Source organism: Zootermopsis nevadensis, unplaced genomic scaffold, assembly GCF_977971745.1.
Source record: "Zootermopsis nevadensis isolate Lab colony 2312 unplaced genomic scaffold, Znev_1.0 Znev_ptg000011l, whole genome shotgun sequence".
NCBI classification, from domain to species: domain Eukaryota; kingdom Metazoa; phylum Arthropoda; class Insecta; order Blattodea; family Termopsidae; genus Zootermopsis; species Zootermopsis nevadensis.
The window spans coordinates 11,878,933-11,887,177 of record NW_028259143.1 but is presented as its reverse complement, the minus strand read 5'-3'; the positions used below and the strand labels follow the sequence as shown (position 1 = coordinate 11,887,177).

The 8,245-nt window shown below is 49.6% G+C and overlaps 1 pseudogene; it reads right to left on the bottom strand.

Moving 5' to 3' along the window:
* Positions 1-356: 356 nt before the first annotated feature.
* LOC147874062 (puff-specific protein Bx42 pseudogene) lies at positions 357-2,400 on the bottom strand (annotated as a pseudogene).
* Between the last annotated feature and the right edge of the window lie 5,845 nt (positions 2,401-8,245).

Sequence of the window (8,245 nt, the reverse complement as noted above, 5' to 3'; positions counted from 1 at the left end):
AACTATTTAAAAAGAACTATTTTAGAAAAAAATTAATAATTGAACTATTTAACAAACACTAAACAATTTAACTATTTAAAAGAACTATTTTACAAAAAATTAATAATTGAACTATTTAACAAACACTAAACAATTTAACTATTTTGAAACAACTATTTTAGAAAAAATTAATAATTGAACTATTTAACAAACACTAAACAATTTAACTATTTTGAAACAACTATTTTAGAAAAAATTAATAATTGAACTATTTAACAAGAACTAAACAATTTAACTATTTTGAAACAACTATTTTAGAAAAAATTAATAATTAAACTAACAAAAACTAAACGACAGAAATCTTCATACTCACTGCTGTGAAAACCTAAAATCTTACATCTTTTATGAAGTTGCACTTAATGTAACATGAAACTCTATGGCATTTATACATCTACATTATGTACTTTACAAATGTCTTCATATTCAACTTTATCAATTATTCTGCCTTTCAAGGGGCCTGATGAAAGTTCAATCGTTGCACAGAATTTGCTCTCATCCAATTCCTTAAGTGTAGCACTGTATCCACGGTAAGCTCCTTTCACAATGCGTACAGGCCGCCCGAGTGCAGGTAACACCGTCTGTAGGTGCAACTGGTCCAGTTTCAGTTTTTGTCTACTATCCAACATGGAGACAATAGCTACATATTTGTTTAACACTTGAGTCACAACACCCTTCTTTTTGTAGTATTTGTCACCCAGAGATTTTTCTACCACTTTCACAATAATTCCTTGAACCAACCAGCCAATATGTTTACATTCACATACTAACACAGTCTGAAATTAAATCACTTGCTGTACTGCTGGTCTACTTTAAACTGTTGTCAAATGTTATTCCATTATGGCACATACCACTTGGATGTCCCATCCATATTTCACTCAATCACATTAAAATAACTTCATGGAAAATATTTTTTATTTATTGCATTTGGCAGGCAGTCCAAATATTTATGACCTACTATTATTCTCTCCGTTTACGCTTATCACGTTCTTCACCTCGTCGATCCCGATCATCCTTGGGACGCTTGCTCGCACGTTTAGCCTGTGTCAAGAACTGGTCCAAGCCAAAAGGATCCTCCTCTTCCTTTTCAAACTGAACAGGTCCACTTCTTGTAGCAGTACGATCCGTGCCACTAAATTCTTTATCAGGCACAAACCTATTGGTCTTAATCAACTTGTCAAGATCATCTCCATACACGTCCTTGTCCAAGTTCCGACTAGGGTGGTAGATATGTGCGCCAAGACTGCCACCTTCACGCCATGGTTTATCATACACGTTATTAGACTCTTCATCCCCATACCCAGAATCCATACCCTTTGTAGTGTTGAACAAACGCTGATCAAATTGAATCTCCCCACCAGATATGTTTTTGGCTGGCAAACCTATTGCAATTTGTTCACTGATGTCTCGTTCTCGATCACGCTGCAGCTTTGACCTCTTATCGGGAGCAGCTCTAGCAATGTTGCGTTCACGCTGACGATCCTTGTGACGCTCATAACGCAACTGATCACGCTCCCTAATTTTGTCATCCTTATCAGCAGCTGCCTGAGTTCTGATGCCTGCCCGTTCCTCACGGGCCTTTTGCGCAAGTTGTCGCAAATGTTCTTCCTTCTTCTCCTTCTCTTTCAGTGCCAGCTTTTTGTCCAGCTGAGCTCGCATCTCCACAGCTTCACGTGCCTTTCTGTCAGAAATATACAAGACCTCCGCCAGTTTGGCAAAGTTCTCATTAATATGAACCTGTTGCAAGCCACGTCCATCTGCAGCAAGTCGTTTGTCCAGTGGGATGGTATATCCCTTAGCATTCTTCCAGTTGGAAATGCATGGTGGAATCTTCCATTCCTTCTGCTCCTTAACAGTTACCTTCCTCGTTGGAGAGTGCATTACTGGAGCAGGTGGTGAGGGAGGTCCACGAGGTATCTTCTTATTGATCTTGAACTTTGGTGGTTCTATGGGATCCTTCTGAGCCTCCAACATTCGAATAACCCGTTGCTTAGCACCTGAATTGAAGGCAGTCCCCTGCTGAGACGGTGTGTAACGAATGTATTGTGCAGGACCTGCTCTTTCTGCACACCTAACTGGCATAGCGGCTGCTATCTTTGTATGTGTAAGACGTTCCAAGGCAAGACGAGTCTTCTCAGTAGCGTCTCGCACATCATCTTCTGATGGTCTTTCCAGGCTTGGATCATCCTCAGCCACCACTTCAGCTGGAAGAAGGTCTGTTAGTTTCCAATAGATAATCTTGTCCTTTGTGTGTCCATGACGTGCCAGGATATCATATTTTACCTTTCCCTGTGTATCCAACTGAACTGCAAGGGCGTTCGATGTGCTTTCTTTTCCCTCTCTACCCATATTCAGCGGATATTGGGCCCCAGGAATTTCTGGAAATAGATAGATAGCTAGAAAATTATTCTTTGAAGTCCAGCAAATTTAAAATGTCTGAGAATGACTATTAAAAAAGCAAAATTGCAATGCATGTAACATTTCTTGGTTTTCCTTCTGACAAAATCACTTAAAATAATGAAGAGTTGCTGGAAGTCTGGGGGGCATATCTGAACATCTAGAAAGACGTACATAAACATCATACTGACTGTACTCCACAACTTACTGCATGCACGGAATTAAACCACACTTACTCTCTGCTGCCAGCATCCTGATCCTGTTCATCAAGAAGCAAGTGATCGTCGTGGCTTCTATTTCATCAGGGTTTACCTGAGGACAGACAAAAAATGAGTCATTTTATAGTCCAAGAATTCTCTGCAACTTCATGAGGTTAATATTTATTATGAAATTGTTGTCCCAGTCACACACAAATCGCATGTGCCTTGGCTGTTTGTGCTGCACTGCTATCGATTTTAGTTTCTGCCAGAAAATATTAAGAAGACCTCACTTATAGAAAGAGAAATTAAGGCTGTGTCAGATAACGAGGGCTTCCTTTTAATCAATGATTTATCTTTAAAATTAGCATGTTAGGAAACGTTTCAAAGCTTTAATTGCAATATACAAGTCAGTTTATGATTAATCTGTAATACAAAACAACGATCCTGAGAAATTAAGCTGTTCACTCAACAATAACTTTCCTCTAGACGAAAAAAATAAGACTGAAAACAACCTTTAACAATGTCTGAATGTGACAAGTGACCCAGTCATAGGTCCCTATCAGCTGTTTAGCTTAGCCGGAATTCAAGTAACTTTGTTGATGATGGCCGACGTGTGTTGCTGCTAGCATTTCAATTCTTAAGAATGACATAAAATCCCTCAAGATAACGAAATAATAATATTAATAATAAGTAGGAAACCCTTGACTCACCCATTGTGAAGAGCTGGAGACCTCCATGTCCCAGGCAGCAAGATTTGAATAACAAATTAAACAGGTTGCAAGAAAGATTTTCACTATATCTTGTTCTACAAGCTGCTCACACCACCATTCGTTTCACACTGAGGAGAGCCAACCAACCACTGAGTAGAGAAGACCAACCAACCAACCAAAAAGCTAACTGAGGGCGGAGGCCTGCGCAAGCGCAAGCATCGTCCCTACCTAGGTGAAACCATTCCTGCGCACAAGGCGCATTGCTGGAAATGGTAAACAGTCTTAATATAAGAAACGGAAATTTTGCTATCGCTAACAGGGTTACGTCGTGGCGGGAGCCTCGACCATTCAAACTGGGATCCGTTGCTGCTGATGGGAGGTCATCCCGTCAGGCAAGTTGTCCAAAGGAATTTGGTTGGTTGGATCTCCGGGGTTTGAACCCAGAGAGGGAAGGGCCGTTTTGGCTGAAGGCCTCTGCGGCTTGGGGGGAAGATCACTTCAGCTGATGGCCTCCGTGATCGGGGTGGGGGTGGCGGGCCGTGCCCCTATTAAGTTATACCCTGGCATTCGCCTTACAACTGAGGAAAAGCACGGAATACCTCAGTCAGGGTAGCCGAGTAGTCTAACCACTCGTTGTGCCGACTTGGCCGTCTTTTGGGGACGGCCTCGGCTGGAATGCTGAACATCGGTCGCCCTCGGTTGCCCTTGGGCGACCTCTGGCAGCCCTCGTTCGACACGAGTCCCACTGGACACAACCAAAAAGCTAACTGAGGGCGGAGGCCTGCGCAAGCGCAAGCATCGTCCCTACCTCTCTCCAGGCTGTGCCGGTGGGGATCTCGTCCACTCCCAATCCTCTCAATCGAGTAGAGAAGACAACCAACCAACCAAAAAGCTAACTGAGGGCGGAGGCCTGCGCAAGCGCAAGCATCGTCCCTACCTAGGTGAAACCATTCCTGCGCTCAAGGCGCATTGCTGGAAATGGTAAACGGTCTTAATATAAAAAAAAACGGAAATTTTGCTAACGCTAACGAGGTTTCGTCGTGGCGGGAGCCTCGACCATTCAAACTGGGATTTGTTGCTGCTGATGGGAGGTTATCCTGTCAGGCAAGTTGTCGAAGGAATTTGGTTGGTTGGGTCTCTGGGGTATGAACCCAGAGAGGGAGGGGCCGTTTCGGCTGAAGGCCTCTGCGGCATGGGGGGAAGATCACTTCAGCTGATGGCCTCCATGATCGGGGGGAAGGGTGGCGGGCCGTGCCCCTATTAAGTTATACCCTGGCATTCGCCTTACAACTGAGGAAAGCACGAAAAACCTCAGTCAGGGTAGCCGAGTAGTCTAACCACTCGTTGTGCTGACTTGGCCGTCTTTTGGGGATGGCTTCGGCTGGCCTGCTGAACATCAGTCGCCCTCGGTTGCCCTTGGGTGAACTCTGGCAGCCCTCATTCGGCACGAGTGTCTTCCGAGTTGCCGAACTAAGGGGTTCCCCACACCAGCTAACCTCGAGTCAAACCTCTCAGTTAGTGCTCTGATGTGGTCGGCAAAGAAAGGGACCCCCAGATCCTCATGTATTTGCCTGTTACTAACGTACCAGGGCGCGTTAGTAACAATTCGAAGACACTTGGATTGCAGAACTTGCAGCTTCTGGACGTGGCTGTGGGCAGCTGACCTCCAGATCGGGCATGCGTAATCCATTATGGGACGGATGAGCTGCTTATAGAGTAGTACACCGTTCCTGATTGACAGGCCACTTCTCCTATTGATAAGCGGGCCTAGCACACCTAATCGTTGCGCTGCCTTCTTTCCCACTTGGTTGACGTGCGCCGACCAAGTAAGCCCGGCGTCAAGGGTGACCCCCAGATACTGTGCTGTTTTGACCCATTGGATCGGCTGTCCGAGGAACTGCACTGCTCGGGGCTGTTGGATGTGTCTTCTCGCGGAAATGAAGAGAACCGCGGTGCTCTTCGAGACGTTGATAGCAATCCTCCAGGCCCTGAGCCAGAGCTCAAGTCTACTGAGGTAGGTCTCCAGATACCTGACGAGAAGCGTTGGGCTACGGGACGTGACTACTAGAGCCGTGTCGTCCGCGTATTGTGCTAACTCGACGTGGCGGGACGGTGTGGGTATGTCGTTGACATACAGACTGAAGAGCACAGGGGAGAGAATTCCGCCCTGCACAACTCCAGCCCGCATGGTACGACGTGTGGACATGGCCGACTGGAAGGATGTCTGGAATGTCCGGTCAGCGAGGTAGGAAGAGATGGTTTTTACCAAGTACGACGGGAAGTTGAGGACGGTCAGTTTGTATAGGAGGCCTTGGACCCAGACTGTGTCGAAGGCTTTGGCCACGTCCAGGAAAACCGCGCCGGTTAGCCGCTTCTCATCAAGGTTTCTGTTGACCCTTTCGACGAGGCGAGCCAGCTGTAACGATGTGCTGTGTCTGGGTCGAAACCCAAACTGCTCGTCGCGCAGCAGCCCGCGTTCACTGACCTCGTGTAGGACCCTCGTTAGTAGGATTTTCTCGCAGAGTTTGCCGACCGTGTCGAGAAGACTGATGGGTCTATAGGAAGAAGGTAGCGTGGGGTCCTTCCCCGGCTTCAGTATGGACACCACTCGAGCGTGTTTCCATGCCGAGGGGAAGTGTTGCCTGCGAAGGACCGCGTTGAACACTTTCGTGAGAAAGGTTACCGCGCGTCGTGGGAGATGTTTCAGGACCCTGTTCGGTATACCGTTGGGGCCCGGAGCCTTGCCAAGCTTGAGTCCCTTGATGGCCTGGGCGACCTCCGATGGACTGGTTAATTTTGGTTCATTTACAGGGGCATACTCGTATGCTCGCATCGCCTCGTTAACCATGTCAATTGTAGTCAGGTCCGACGGGTAGTCTACCGGCTGGAACTGGACCTCAAGGCTGTCGGCTAGGGCTTCTGCCTTCTCGGGGTTCGAGAGAGCCAGTCCTCCCATCACTAAGAAGGGGGGCGACGGAGTGGGGACTCGCATCACACGCTTGGTCATTTTCCAAAGCGACTGGTCCTCGCAGTCCAAGGATTCGAGCGTGTCGCTCCACTGTTCGTTCCGCCACTCGTTGAGACGATAGGTCACCGACCTCTGGAGTCGATTGACCTGGGTCTTAAGAGCGGGGTCTCTTGTGACCTGCCATCGCCTCCTCAGCCGGTTCTTCAGGCGTATTTCATCTCGAATACTAGCGGGTAGAAGCGGTCGCCTGTCAATGCGGGGTCGAAGCTTGGGAGCGGACGCTGCTGTGGCTTCCAGGATAGCACTGGTCAGCTCCTCGACGCACTTGTCAATTTCTTCCTCGTCGTTTACCACGGGGTTCCCCGGTAGTCTGCTTTCGAGGCAAGCCTGGAATGCAGCCCAGTCCATTCTCGCGAAGTCCGGGCGATCAGGCAGGTTTTGAAAGGACGATCGGCACGTGGTGTCGACGAGGACGGGCAGGTGATCTGAGCTGAGTGCGGGGCAGACAGTCAGGTGCACCGGTAGGACGAAGTCCTTGATGAGGACAATATCAAGGACGTCAGGTGTGGCGTTGTGTGTGTAGGGAGCCGTGGTTGGAGAATCCGGCCCGTAGATGAAGCAGGAATTTCTGTTGGCGTAATCACGCAGGAGCGAGCCCCTAGTAGAGATAAGGCTAGAATTCCAGTCCGTGTGTTTCGCGTTGAGGTCACCAGCCAAGAGGACCGGGAAACCCCCGCTCAAGCACTCGGTCAGGTCCGACTCTATCCATGGCCGGGTGGGTGCGAGGTATGCCGCCACTAGCTTGACTTTCCTGGTTGCCAGTACCAGGTGAATGGCGGTTGCTTCTAGTTGTTGTAGACCCGATACCGGCACAGGGTAATGATCAATGCCCCTGCGGACAAGGATCGCTGTGCCACCCCCTAGCGTCGGGCGGTCCGTACGGTGGCAAACGTAGTTCGCGAACCTCAAGGCCCGACCCGACGTGAGGTGCGTCTCGTTCAGGAGGCAAACATCGACTCCGTAGTCACCGAGGAACTGCTCCAGCTCCAGCTTCCTGTCGCGGACACCGTCGGCGTTCCAGTAAGCCAGCCGCAAGGCCTTGCTACCGTGTCCTCTAGGCCGTGCAGTCATTGTCGGCCATGAAGAGGAGAACGGTTTTGAGGAGGGCTCGCGGACGAGACCCCCCGGGGGGGAGTGAATGGATCGCGGCGAGGAGACGTCGTGTCAACTCAATGCAGACCCGTGGTGAGAGGGTTTCCAGGATATCTGAGATGTCCTGGAGCGGTGATTGACCCTTGGGTGGGGTGGGGTCAGTCTTCTTGAGAGCAGGTGCTGTGGGATTTGCCACCGGCGCCACAGGACGAGCGGGCTTGGCACGGCCGCCCTTGGGGATAGTCTGCCGCTCAGTCTGTACAATGGCTCCAGTTGGCGTTGGGGCGGGGTTCTTCATAGCCGCAGCCTTGACGACGCGGCCACCACGGACCACGTGGTTCCACCCAGGGCCCAAGTTCTCCTGCTCGAGGGAAGGCTTAGCTAGCGCCGATTTGGGCGCTGGCAGGCGCGTGGAGACGTCGTCCTTTCGGCCGCGATCCCCTTTCGCACGCTGTGCAGCGGCCGTCTTGGCTTCCTTCCACTTACTGCAACCTCTATAGTTCGCAGTGTGGTTGCCTCCGCAGCTGCAGCACTTAAGTTGTTGCTTGGGGGTGGCACACGACCCGGATGGGTGAGCGTCCCCGCAGGCCACGCACCTGGGTGCATAACCGCAGTTCCGCTGCGTGTGCCCGAAGCGTTGGCACCGTTTACACTGCATGGGCCCCTTTGGTGCAACATATGTTTCTACCTTGACCCGCAGACCGCAGATCTCAGTAAGGGAACGCACTTTCGCCACGTCGGGGCCTCGTGCTATCGACACTATAAAGTGTGGCGTAAGGGGA